This window comes from Thermobia domestica, chromosome 6 (assembly GCF_964235325.1).
Source record: "Thermobia domestica chromosome 6, izTheDome1.hap1.1, whole genome shotgun sequence".
Classification (NCBI taxonomy): Eukaryota; Metazoa; Arthropoda; class Insecta; order Zygentoma; family Lepismatidae; genus Thermobia; species Thermobia domestica.
The window spans coordinates 275,661,453-275,675,036 of NC_137459.1; the positions used below are offsets into that span (position 1 = coordinate 275,661,453).

The following is a 13,584-nucleotide window of genomic DNA, read 5'->3' on the forward strand; positions in this document are numbered from 1 at the left end:
TAGATATAATGTTTTTCTTCGTTTTCCCTAAAGTTTTAGAAAGTGCATTTAGCGGGTTTCTGAAATAAACGATTCAGTTATTAGAACTTGCAATTACACAGATTAAAATTATTACTGCAATGGTACAGAAACAAAGCAAGTCAATAATCATTTTAAACATTTCTCACAAATACATCATTTTGAGGAGTAGATTAATCTCTACTAATGCTTTTCATATCTTCGGAATGGTTTTAAATATAATCCAAACGTCCATTTGGGGCCGCGGTAGGACAGTGTTATAGCGTTCACCTCTGGTGCAGGGGGTCCGTGGTTCGATCCCAGCTCGCTCCAAATGAACTTCGTGGTGGACAAACTCTGTGTGTTTGGGTTTCTCTGGGTTATCCTGTTTTATCACACTTTCTTCGTTCCAAAATTCGATTCATTTCTCATCACCGTCCCCTTTAGCCTAACCTGCATAATCGTGGGACGTACTACTGTAAGATTTATTTATTTACCGAGCGAAGTAGCTCAAATGGTAGAGCTTTGGTTTGGAATTCGGGAGGTCGTGGGTTCGATTCCCGCTGCCGACCATCCTGACTGGGGTTATCCAGGGTTTTCCTAAGTTCTTCCAGGCAAATGCCGGGATGGTACCTACTAAACAGGCCCTGGCCGATACCTTCCCAAATCCTTTCCATTGTTGTTGTTGTTATTGTTAGATATCGAGTGCAAAATGGCCTCTGAGTTGTATCTGGTGATTGTTAAATAATAATAATATAAATAATAATATTAATAATAATAATAATAATAATAATAATAATAATAATCAAACGTTCATTTATAGTTTTACACTATTATAGTTAACACTACCATTAATAAAATATTTAATACATGTATTGCAATGAAGTGAGGGTTCTGAAGCGTGTGTTATAAGTCCAAAAACATTAGGAGTCCTTATGAAGAGAATGTGCACAGCAAAGTCTACTCACACGGAAGGTGCACCTAAAGACTGGAAGCTATGACTGCATTACCTTGCCTGAAGCTAAAACTGAACAGTATTACATACATTTAAATGATACAACTGCACAGTGAATCAGCCCAAAAATGAGAATGTTTCTCTGAAACGGGATTAAAAGTAAGCTTACGTTCAAGATCTAAACGGCGGCTGAATAAGCAGAGGAAAGAACAAAGTCCGTAGTTTAGCTTATTTCATCCCGAACTCGAAATGAAAGGAGTCTGTTTACCTTATTAGCATACGTGAAGATAATGCATTTTATTTTGTAATGATGGGTCACGCTCGTAATGACGAAAACAATCCAACGTGACTCAAATACGCGCCTGTGAATTTCAGTAACGAATCTTTGGATCGTACATAGGGATGTTCAAGAGTTGAAGCTGTCTTGTTTCGAAAATTGACCGTGAAAGTAACGCCTAATCTCTTAAAATGTATTTGTTTCTATATATATATATATATATATATATATATATATATATATATATATATATATAATGTGTCTTAATGTCGAATCTCGTTACGAAAACTCTTTGTCGTTTCATCTTGTGCACATCGTGCACAATTCAAATCTTATCGAGTAGTATACTAAGTTCCAAAATAAGAAAAAGAAAAAAATCCGAATTTGATTTCCAGTATTAGCAGTTCTTGTTGAAGTGTTTCCCTATAGGTGAACGTCGACGATGATATACACATGTATCATTTTTTTTTTTTTTTTTTTTGACTTTGCCAAAGAAGCAAATTTCTTATATATAAAACGAATTGAAGTATTAGAAGTTAGAAATACAAAATCATTTTAAAAGGTAAGGATGCTTTCAAAGTATTGTTTTACAATTTACAGATATTTTATAATCGATTATGGATACCTTTATTGGGTATCAAACACTAAATAGTTTTCTTTGACGTTAATGCAGTAGGAAGTTAGAATAATAAAAAATAATAAAAAAAAAAGAGAGAGAGAACAATATGAGGTGTCTATGTCGTTGAAGTGAACAAACACTTGAACTTTCCTGCTAAGTATTTCATGCTGTCACTTACATTCTCATCGATACCTTCCTTCTGTTGTTGTTTTATTTTTAACTTCCGCTTGAATCCCACCTACCCATCCTCTACTTCCAGCAAATCTTAACAACTTTGCTTCTTCGGAAATCACAAAGAAGCAGGAAGTTTCTTCTTAAAGTATATGCCCTAAAGGCAAAGACGAGTAAAAGTTGCGTTTATCGGTTGATTTTTTAGCCGCACATCCATCAATGTTAGACTTGTGCCTTCAGGGATGAGGAGAAGGTGGAGAGGGTAGTTTGGTGGCTGCATCAGAAGGGTTCGGCTGAACGAAAGCGCACGACACTGAGAAACGGCAAGAAGAGCCTTGTGCTTGCTTGGTGCAGGGAGACGTACCCATTCCATCAGCATCTTTTTCAATGATTCTCAGCGTTCTTTTCATCTTTCCTTGTGATTCACTTCAGATAGAAACCTTTCAACTCGGTATATAACTTGTGCAGACCTAGCTAGCATACGGTTCCGAGGAATGAGGAAGCATCCATATATATATATATATATATATATATATATATATATATATATATATATATATATATATATATATATATATATATATATATATATATATAATATGTATTCGTGGACATTGGAAAAGGATAACCTCACTACATTCTCGTCGCAGTGCAGCAGTGGCTTTTGAAGACCATTCTTGCATGCTTTTATGTGTCGGAGCGGCAATCAGGGCGCCAATATTTCAAGGATGATGACAACCCTTGTATGTGGCACAACAAAAATCCTACCAGTGGAAATGACGTGCGAGGGGTTCTGTTTTGGCAATTCCGACTGTACCAACCTTCATGGGGTCGTACAGGGATGCTAAAGAAAAGATCTGGTGAAGCATAGATTGTGGTAAAATGCTGTGAAGCGTCTAAAATTTTAGCAATGAGGAATGGGAAATATACATGTCATGAGACCTGATATATATACTCTTTCTGAGTTCCCGCGTTATGCTCCAAACTGTGAGTTGAAAAATATGAAGGGTGGTGTTGTTTTCTTCCTTTATTTTCCTTCTTATCTGTTCTCAGCACACGTGAAATGTAAATCCGAAGTGAATATATATATATATATCCTTGGATATCTTCTGTTTCCTTCGTTTCACATCAATTATCGCAGACAAGAAACCTTAGTTAAGATAAATAACTCACGCGCATTTATACGATGAATACCTATTTTATATTTTTTGATTTCCACTCAATTTTATAAATCCAGGAAGAAACATCACTCTGGAAATGAATTAAAGAATATATCATATAATATTAGTACAATACCAATTATCTAAGGTTGTAGATTGATTAATTTGGAGTTTAGCACAGAGGCTATAAGAAACGTGAACCTATAGCTTAATGTGGGACCCATACCACATCGGCTTCCTCCGAGTATCCTGCTTCAAACTCACGTACGCTAACTATATAGTGGTGAGGGATCCCTGTTGATTCATATTTTTGTTAGCAAGTTGTATTCAGGTACATGCTGGGGCGTTTTTGTCTTACCCGAGCTTATGCTCAACTCTGAGAAATTATGAAGTTAATTATTTTATATGGCCTATGTATCCACTCATAACTATGTAATGGTAGCACTTCTTGATAATTTTAAAAATCCTTGGACTTGTATTTTCAATGACTCCCTTCACAAATAATCAGAATTGAAGCCTTTGTTATATGCTTATATACAGGGTATTACTTTTAACCAAAACATCGTTAATAGTTTCTGTCCTTCCGCCCCCTACCTTCGACACTAAAAAAATACCTGTGAATTTTTATTTTATTTTTAGTTCCATGACCCTTGTTAGATCCAAGGCCATATAAAACGTAACAATATCACTTAATGTGAAATCCGAACCATTTGAGCTCGAACTGGAATTGTGACCCTGTGAATCAGAGGCGCGCGTATTAGCCACTTGAACAGCAGAAAGGGTTTGATTTAACTTACTAATATTATAATAATAATTATTAATGTGTTTGTTTGTTTATTGAAGTTTAGCGTCCTTTTTCAGCACCGAGACCATCTGACACGTAGACCTAGAGTTTAATATGGAATCCAAACAACCACAATACGTTCAAATGTTTCAAGGCTCTTCCATCGAAAATCAAACCTGGGACTCCACGCAGCAATGACACGCGCGCTAGTCACCGCACCAACTACTACTACTACTACTACTACCACTACTACTACTACTACTACTACTACTACTACCACCACTACTACTACTACTACTACTACTACTACTAATAATAATAATAATAATAATAATAAGATAATGACTTTGCAAAAGAAAAGAGCTTTCTTTTTTTAGTTTAATGTCCTATTTTTATGCTCTTTAGGATATAGGAGATTGATGATTATTGAAAGTCAATGATTGTGGAAGTATATTTTTGGTGCTCTCTCACAGGAAATCGAACGCTGGACAATGTGGACCTAAGAAGCACACGCTAGCCACTCAATCATCAGGGAGAACTACAAACTATGTAATTTTCATTGTATTACTTTATAAAGTATTTGTAATATAAATGTACCTGTACCTACTGCATATCATTTAGAATTATACATTATTTCTTTTATAATAAAAAATAAAGAAGTTAATGGTATATATACATATAAATAAATATATACAGGTTGTCTCAAAACTCCCCTAACGTAGGGTAACTCTATTATTATCAGAGTTACAGCAAAATGCAAGAGGGGAAACCGTCTCCAAATATGATGTTTTCAATCTAAAGTGAAGGGATTTAAAAAAAAAAAAAGAAATCGGATGAGCCGTTTGGCTGTACACTCCTTGTACGCCTAATGTTAAATGGAAATGCAACGTTGCCATTTACCTGGACTCACAAAATAAATGAATACAGTTACTGTCTTCTACACTAACGTGTCGATGATCTGTCCCTATTTAAAATATGTCCCCATTCACGTTATGTTGCTGAACCAGGTGGCTCCGATTAAAAAAAAAAAAAAAAAATCCTTCACTTTGCATTGAAAACATCACATTTTGAGACGGTTTCCCCTCTTACATTTTGTTGTAACTCTGATAATAATAGAGTTAGCCTATGTCAGGGGACTTTTGAGACATCCTGTATATATATATATATATATATATATATATATATATATATATATATATATATATATATATAGAGGGAGTACAAATAAAATGATCGACTCGAATTCAGAAATTTATTCTTTGAAATCTAGTAAACATATGCTATTGCGGGCCATGCGCTTCAAAAGGCTAAATTTCAAAATGTGTTTACATGCAATGATTCCACTTTCTACCGCTAAATCAGCAGCAAGCAGCTAAGGAAAATGGTGATGACTGGAGAGCAAACTCCTTTCTGTGAGCTTGATTATCATGTAAACTAGTGTGTGATTATTGTGCAACGACATTTCCGTACCAAATATCGTAGAGACCCACCTACGAGGAAGTTGATTCCTATCACCACTTCTAACATCATTGGAAGACCTGCGTCACAGCAGCCATTGCTGATATTGACCACAACATGCTACAAAAGATTTGACTGGAGATAGACTATTGGCTTGATGTGTGCCGTGTTACGCGAGGTGCTCATGTAGAACACTTGTAATATGTTTGAAGAAAACTTCGAAATGTTTGTAGAACATGCCCCACAATACGAGGGAGGACCCAAAAGAAACCGGATTTTCGTTCTAAAAAAATCATTTATTACATTTTTTACAAAATTCTTCCAGTCTCCTTCAAAGTACTCTCCATTAAATGCGATTCATTTCTCCCATCTTCTTTCCCACTGTTTGAAGCACCTCTGAAACTCTGGAACTTTTATATCGTCCAATGCGCTCTGCGAAGATCTTTTTACAGCCTCTACACCATCAAAACATTTTCCATTTAGATTTTGTTTAATTCTCGGAAAATGTCATCATGTTGGTCAAAATGTTTGAATCACTTTCAATTTGATTTTTCAAGTCCTGGCTCAAATTCAGACGAATGATTTGATCATGTGTGAGCAGGCGAGAAACAGACTTAGCGGCAATGTGTCTCATTTGCAAAATCTTACGCTGGCACGAGCTCCAACTCACTCCTGGCTGTTTTGAAATATCATCAATCATGAAACGACGATCCTCGCTGATTTTGGGGCAGATTTGTTCGATGTTTTGGTCGTTTCGAAATTATGAAAAGCACCCAGAACAAGCACGATTTTCAACACTCATCTCACTACACTTAAAGCGCCCAAAAAGCGCGTAAAAAAATGTGTGCGGTTCATAGTATTGTTTTTGAAAGCCTGTTGAAGCATTTGATACGTTTTCGTTTCCGATTTTCCAAGTAGGAAGCAAACACATTCCTTGTTCCTTTGAATCTGCCATAAACGATTTCGCAGGCGGCAAACGAGAACAGTTAAGAAAAACAATAATACGATCAAACGTTAACCTCCTATGCAGACGCCGCTTGGCCAACTGATCTGGGAAGGTTTTTACTAGACCCATCTAGCAGTAGAACTTTCTACTACGCCTAGGAACGGCAGCTCTCTTTCAATCCTGTTTCTTTTGTGTCCCCCCTCATAACATACATTTATCAGATCTCACAAAATAAATTTCTGGAATCGGTTCCACCATTTTTATTTCAAAGCGATTGTGTACATAATTCCAAAAGTTGAACTCAAGTACCAGTATGTTTGTACTCAAGTACAGAGCCCGATTAAGGGAAGGGATTAGCCCATCTATTCCCGCTGCTCCAAAAATGGAACATTATAATTTTTGTTTAATTCTATAATGTAGAAATAAGAACGTAGATGATGTGTATTTTATAAAACTTGTCTGGTACCGCTTCGTAACTGCCAGTGCCTGGTATCACTATATACCAAACAGGCTGCGCAATATTGCCAACCACTTTTTGAGGTCAGCCTGTATGGTGACTTCCAAATGAAAGTAAGTACTTTTGTTTAACATGGAAATGTTTCATATGATTTTTCCTTGACTGATATTTTCCTAACACTCGTTACTTTAGTGTGATATAATTGGTTTTCAAGAACACTCATTATTTTCCTGCTGACAGCGTTCTGGGGGCTGTAATTCATTAACAGTTTCTGAAAGAACATATAAAACATAGACCACATTATAATAGTTATACTATGTATTGCGCAAATTGTTATATTAATACATGAGCACATGCGTTTTTTTTGTTGTTCTAGAGTAGACATGTGCATATTTGCATACGTGCAAAACAACTGTAGAGTAAATTACATTGGGAGAAGTAACAAATATGCACATAAAACATTTGTTTTTATCTGCGTCTGAAGTGTTACTCCTATAGGTATATTTTTATCGCGAAATAAATTTCTTTCAGCCTTATTACCACAAGGAAACGAGATCTTAGTAAATTTCCTCTACATTATTCATTGTGTTTCTGATACATGGACATAGAAGGAATTTACAGGATTGTAAAGATTTACAGAATATACGGTTTCTGCTTTGTATATAAATTTCATCCCCTCTTTCTCGAAAACTGTCAGGGTAAAAACAAAACTTTTTTCGGTACAAACGGTACAAACGATTTGCTTTCGAATGGTGTATTTAAGTTTTTATGCTGTCCCAGTTGACCTCTCAAGGAACCCTATAAAGGAAATGGTACAAATTAAAATATTTTCGGTACAAACGGTACAAACGTAGTAAAAGCGAATGACCTAGTCATTGTTTCAGTTTTCTAAAGTGGGGGCTATCTTGCCATGCGTTGCAAAACTTATGACTCACCGTTGTAGTATAGGCACATATAACGGTGTAAACCTACGCATGTTTTTTTTTATGCTAATGAACATACAACATAATTGCAAGTCGATATATACAGTATTATTGATATAAATAAAAGCCGCCCACCTTGTTTTAGAAGACCACATTGTGGCAACCATTCATAAGAAATTATTTTATTTTAACTCTAACGAAAGATCCCAATTGGCTACAAGAGCCCACATTTGTTTGACTTAGTTCCAACTGTAGAGCAAAACTTTTAAATGAGAAGTAAGTGGCCAGCAATGTTTGAGCGAGACTGAAAATATAAATCACATTTTAACATTATTATTATTTGTTATCAATAATAGTCTTCCCACCTCAATCGCGATTCTAATCTGGAACATTAGGACTCGTAAACGGATTATCATTCCTCGTAACTCTTAGGCAATCTGTAATGCTATTGTTTTATTGATTAGAACTACATGATCTTACAATTGATAATTGTAATTATCAGATTTATTTCTGATTCTGCCTTATTCACTTTCGTTTTACCTTGGGTGGAATAACAGCCTGTTTGCTAAGACAATAACCATTGTAATACATTTAAACCTACCACATTTGATGTCTTGCTAATGCAACATAATTTAAATTGTGTTTGGGTTTTATTTATGGTCAAATCGATGTTGTTTGCTCATTTGAACTGCAATGTCTAATAAGAAAGTTTCATTCTCTATTGTTCTGTGTCTTGTTCTACATTAGATTACGTCGATCAAGTTACATTTTTATTTTCAATGGAATCATAAACCACGTAGTTTCATACAACACAACTTAACGCACCCACAAGAGTATATACACTATATCTGCTAGGAATCTTATTGCTATATTCGCAAATGACAGTATGGTTTCCATTCAACATTCATCTTATTTTGTAACTACAACGTTTTGTGCAATAAAATAGGGTCAATCCATTTCAAATCACCCAGGCCATGTTGCCAAGTTTTTAAAATTATTTTTCTGATTTTTTTGAAAAAAAAAATGCCATTGTTTTCTTTTTTTTTCTGGCAGCCATTTTTAAAGTCGCTCTTGGGCAAATTTTAATTAAATAAAACCGTAGTTTCTGGACAGTTTAATTGCCAAGTTATTTATAAAGATATCAGAATACTTCAAAAACTGTGTTCAGCATAAAAAAACGTCAGGTTTGCATTATTTGAATTTTTCTATCATACAAAAAAGTCAGTCTAACTCTTTGCTGTAAAAACTGGAAAAAAATATACCAATCGTTAATTTTGAAGACCATTAGTTTTATGAAGGAAAAGAGACTCACTAATGATATGTTATTTTTATGTTGAATACTTATATAACTACTTGCAGTATAAGTTTTAGTCCTGGGAATGTACTCTTTTTTTTTCCTTAGAGTTTTTCCAAAATGGACGAAAGTATATTATCGCCAATTTTCTCAGATCAATATCTAAACAGGGACTGAATAAAAACAAATGAACAGTTTACAAATTGTTCTTTATACAAATGCGAATATCTCACAAAAAATATGACTGAGACTGAACTACATTTACAGTAATAGATCAATGAAATTCAGTAAAAACGCTACCCTCCTACACGCTTGTGCAACACAAGTATTGAACACAGAAATAACATATCATTAGTGAGTTCCCTTTCCTTCATAAAACTAATGGTCTTCAAAATTAACGATTGATGCATTTTTCCGAGTTTTTACAGCAAAGAGTTTGACTTACTCTCTTGTATGATAAAGCAAATTAAAATAATGTATACCGAAGTTCGTTTCACGGTGAACACACTGTTTTTTGAATTATTCTGATATATTTATAAATAGCTTGGCAATTAAACTTTCCGGAACCACGTTTTTTAATAAAAAAAATGCTCAACCGCCATTTTAAAAATTGCTGAAATAAAAAAAAAACTATGGCATATATATTTTATTTCAAACAGTGTTTTGTGACTATCTATCTATAAGGAAGTAATGATTTAAAAAGATCAGGAAGATAAAAAAAAGTGTTAAGGAACAACTTTGTTTAAAATTGGGTAATTTGAAATGGATTGACTCAGTAATGTGACTCTTGAATTCCAAGGAATCCCTCCTTAAACTTTATTCGTAACTTTTTTTTCGAACATTTTTTAACCTTAATAAAATGTTAAACATTATTAATTGCCAGTACTAAAACAACCAAGAATTAGTTTATGGAATCTACTGAACAGGTTGAACAATTAGTTTGCATTCACATTGCCATATGTGTATTTTGTGAATAATGTTGGAGTACAGCTGTTAACGTACCAGCAGTACAATGAACCATACTGATAGATAAATGCATTTATTTGGCTATTCAGGTGGTTTTATACACTGCCATCCGTTAGAAATGTGTATGTCTCTGTCACCGATTCATGTTTTGCTGAGTTTTCGAGATTACAAAATAAGCACTCACCTGGGCAATTAATACACAGAAAAAAAGGGATGTTTAGCCAACACAAAATGATTACAACTTTAGCATGTTACTTGTGTGTCATTTCAACGCCAAGCACATCGCCTTTAGAGCATATTAGAAATACCTCCATACTGGCTGTGAGTAGTTGAATTGTTTTTATTAATTTTATTATTATTGTTTGGCATGAGCAAAGCATTGCGAAATATATTTCGCATTTGTGGCAAGTAACTAATAGCATTCTATGTTTTCTGTAATCGGTCACAATAATATTGTTGTAAACCTGTGAATCGTCTGACAACAGTTACATAGGCAACAGTTCTGCCATGCTCTGTTCATACGCGCTAAGACACAAGAATAACAGATAAAGAAAATATATGGAAGTATTGCTATTCTACGTTTTCTGTAATCGGTTACAACAATATTATTGTGACCGATTACAGAAAACAGAACATTATTCGTTACTTGGCATAAGTGCCAAATATATTCTAAAAATCTTTGTTCATATTAAACGATAAATACCAATGCAAATTCTCTCAGGTAGTAACAAGCTATTTCTGATATGATCGGAAAGCGATGTGCTTGGTGCTTATACTCTCTCATCAGCTTGACGTACCATACGTCATAAGCTGCCTTTTGTACCTATCCTAGCTGGGAAGTGTTAACGTGCCTTCGAGGACAATGTGTTGCATACACTCTCACTGGGATTGACAGCTCTTTTCAGTGCTGGAGGGTGAAACCTATCATCATCATTACACACTGTTTGATCAAATCATTCATCATACATCTATAGGAGTAATGCATCTTTTCATTTGGGAATCAGCCCAGGGACGGATATTTCAATGGCGGACTCACGATTAGGCACTGGCAAAACAACAAAGGGCAAACATCAGGGATTACCTCAACTTTTTGTTGGACCACCCGAGAGTTCTAGGAAGACTCAACATCGGAAGGATCCCAGGCAATACCATTCATCCACAGTAAATCACAGCAACGCCTATGTTCCCAAGCTTCCATCTTCCATCGTATCATCTGATTCCGTCCGCATCCGATCACTACAACCACTAGTGCCGACATATAGCTATTCTAAACGCTTTCAGCAATCTCCACCGCCAAAGAAACATCTTGCATCCAACTACTTAATCTCGTCCATATCAGCCTAAACTTCCGCCGCAATATATCACACTGATCCAACGATCACGCCAGTTCTATAGAGATTATCTTCGCACTCGCAGCCCTGAAGCACTCCGCCATAAACACATGCATTAATCTATCCGAGACTTCTCATTCAACCAAATTTTGGAACCATTTCAATGCGCTAAGTGGTAAATTTACTGGCACACCCTATCCGATTCTCCAAGGCGACACGCCTGTTTCCACCGATAGTGATAAGGCAAACGCTTTCGCGGATCACTTACAAGAGACTCACGCCATCATCCGGCAATGCTCCAATCGCTGCAAATAGGCTTAACACGTTCACACCGCACCTTCAACCAAACGCCACCCATCTCTTACCGCCAGACACAGCCATATCTCACCCTATTAGTGTTCACGAGATCTCACAGGTTCTCCACAATAAACACAATACATACTGCACCTGGTCTAGATAATAAAACATGCCGCCATATCAAATAATGTCTTGCTTTGTTATTACTCCTTCTCACTAATATTTCTACCTTCATCCTGCGCACAGGTCTCTTTCCTTTAACATGGACACCCTCTAAGACACTCATGTTTCTGAAACCAAATAAAGCACCCCAGAACGTTTAATCATATTGACCCATTCAGCTAACTTCGACTTTCAGTAATATTCTGGACAGCATCCTGGTAAAACGTCTTCATATCTACCTAAACGATCGCAGCTTAATTCCCATCATACAAGCCGGCTTCATACCATCATATTCTATTAACGACCAGCTTTTAAGACTCACACCACTTATCACTCAACACTACAATTCTGCTAAACCATCCTGTCTAGTCCTATTTGACTTGATAAAGGCGTTTGAGAGCATCTGGCACCACGGGCTAATATACAAACTTCTTCAGTTACGACTCCCCATGTGCTACATCTGCCTAATTTACAATTTCATTACCAACCGCCTCGCTTACATATCCATTCATGACTGTTTATAGCATCCGATCTTTCTACTTACTGGAGTGCCACAAGGGCCTGTATTATCTCCCCTACTCTACCTCTTGTACGTCGCTAATATGCCCAGACTATCTTATAACGTTCATCTTTTTCAATATGCCGATGACACCGCTTTCCTTGGACTCGAAAACTCTATCAAATAGATCAATACCGTTCTCCAGATTGCTATCGATCGATTCAGTACCTGGTGTAATCACTGAAGACTTACTATTAACGCAACAAAAACACAGGACATGGTCTTCTTACCTCCAAGACGCACTTTCAGAGTTCGCAGAAACCCACGTCGGTTATCTCTCCATGTTAGTCAAGTGCCGCTTCAGGCCAAAAATACAGTAACGTATCTGGGAGTTACCTTTGATCGCCATATTACTTGGTCGCAACATCTGAAAACAGTCACTACTAAAGCTTATAATCACATCAATCTTTTCAAACGTCTTACTGATACTACCTGGGGTCTCAAGCCACACACAATCCTCAACACCTACAAAGCTTTCCTCTGACCTGTTTTGACATATGGTTTCACTGCCTGGATAGCCGCCCGACCTCAGTACTATCATAAACTTTTCATCTTAGAACGCCGCGCTTTCCGTACAGTTTATCGTATTAAGCTCCCTAGCTCTACGCAGGAATTTTACCGCCATATTACTTTTTCAATTCTGAAATTTCACCTTGAAAAACTGAGGCTAACATACATCTCCAAACGCTTTCAAACTCGCTACTCATTACTCCAAGACACAATGCATTATGTAGCAGTTCATCCCACACCTTACACCTACTATTATCCACCACTTTCTCTACAGTTTACATTTTATCACTTCACGCTACACCCACCAGACCCAACTTTACAATTCATATCAGAATATGTTGTTCACGATCATCTTCCTCTCATCCATCCATCATTTCCTGCACAGTGATTACCTTTGTTTATTATCTTGGACACCCCATGTTTTCATCAGTGCCTGGAGCAGCATCTAGGCTGAAGAATAAGGTCATCTCTCTCACTAACATCACCTAAAGTGTTGTATTGTGTATTGCACTTCCTCTCATCTTTAACACCCATTGAGATATTTTGAAAAGTTTTGTATTATTTTTTTTCTATTCTTATATTTCACGCACATTTTTCAAGGCACCTTTTCATGTATTTCTAATCATTACGTTATTTTGTATATTTAACTTTTTTTCTCCTCACCAAATGTTAAAGATCAAAGTTTCTTAAGTCAACACGTTTCTTTCTTTCTTTTCTT

General features: G+C 36.0%; 1 long non-coding RNA gene across 1 annotated transcript in view; it reads left to right on the top strand.

Annotated features, from left to right (window-relative positions):
* LOC145687793 (uncharacterized) overlaps window positions 1-13,584 on the top strand; it is a 174,869-nt gene that overhangs the window by 144,091 nt on the left and 17,194 nt on the right. Inside the window, exon 2 of the long non-coding RNA XR_014131767.1 lies at window positions 4,369-4,512. This is a non-coding gene — a long non-coding RNA (uncharacterized LOC145687793). The remainder of the gene's footprint in view (window positions 1-4,368; window positions 4,513-13,584) is intronic.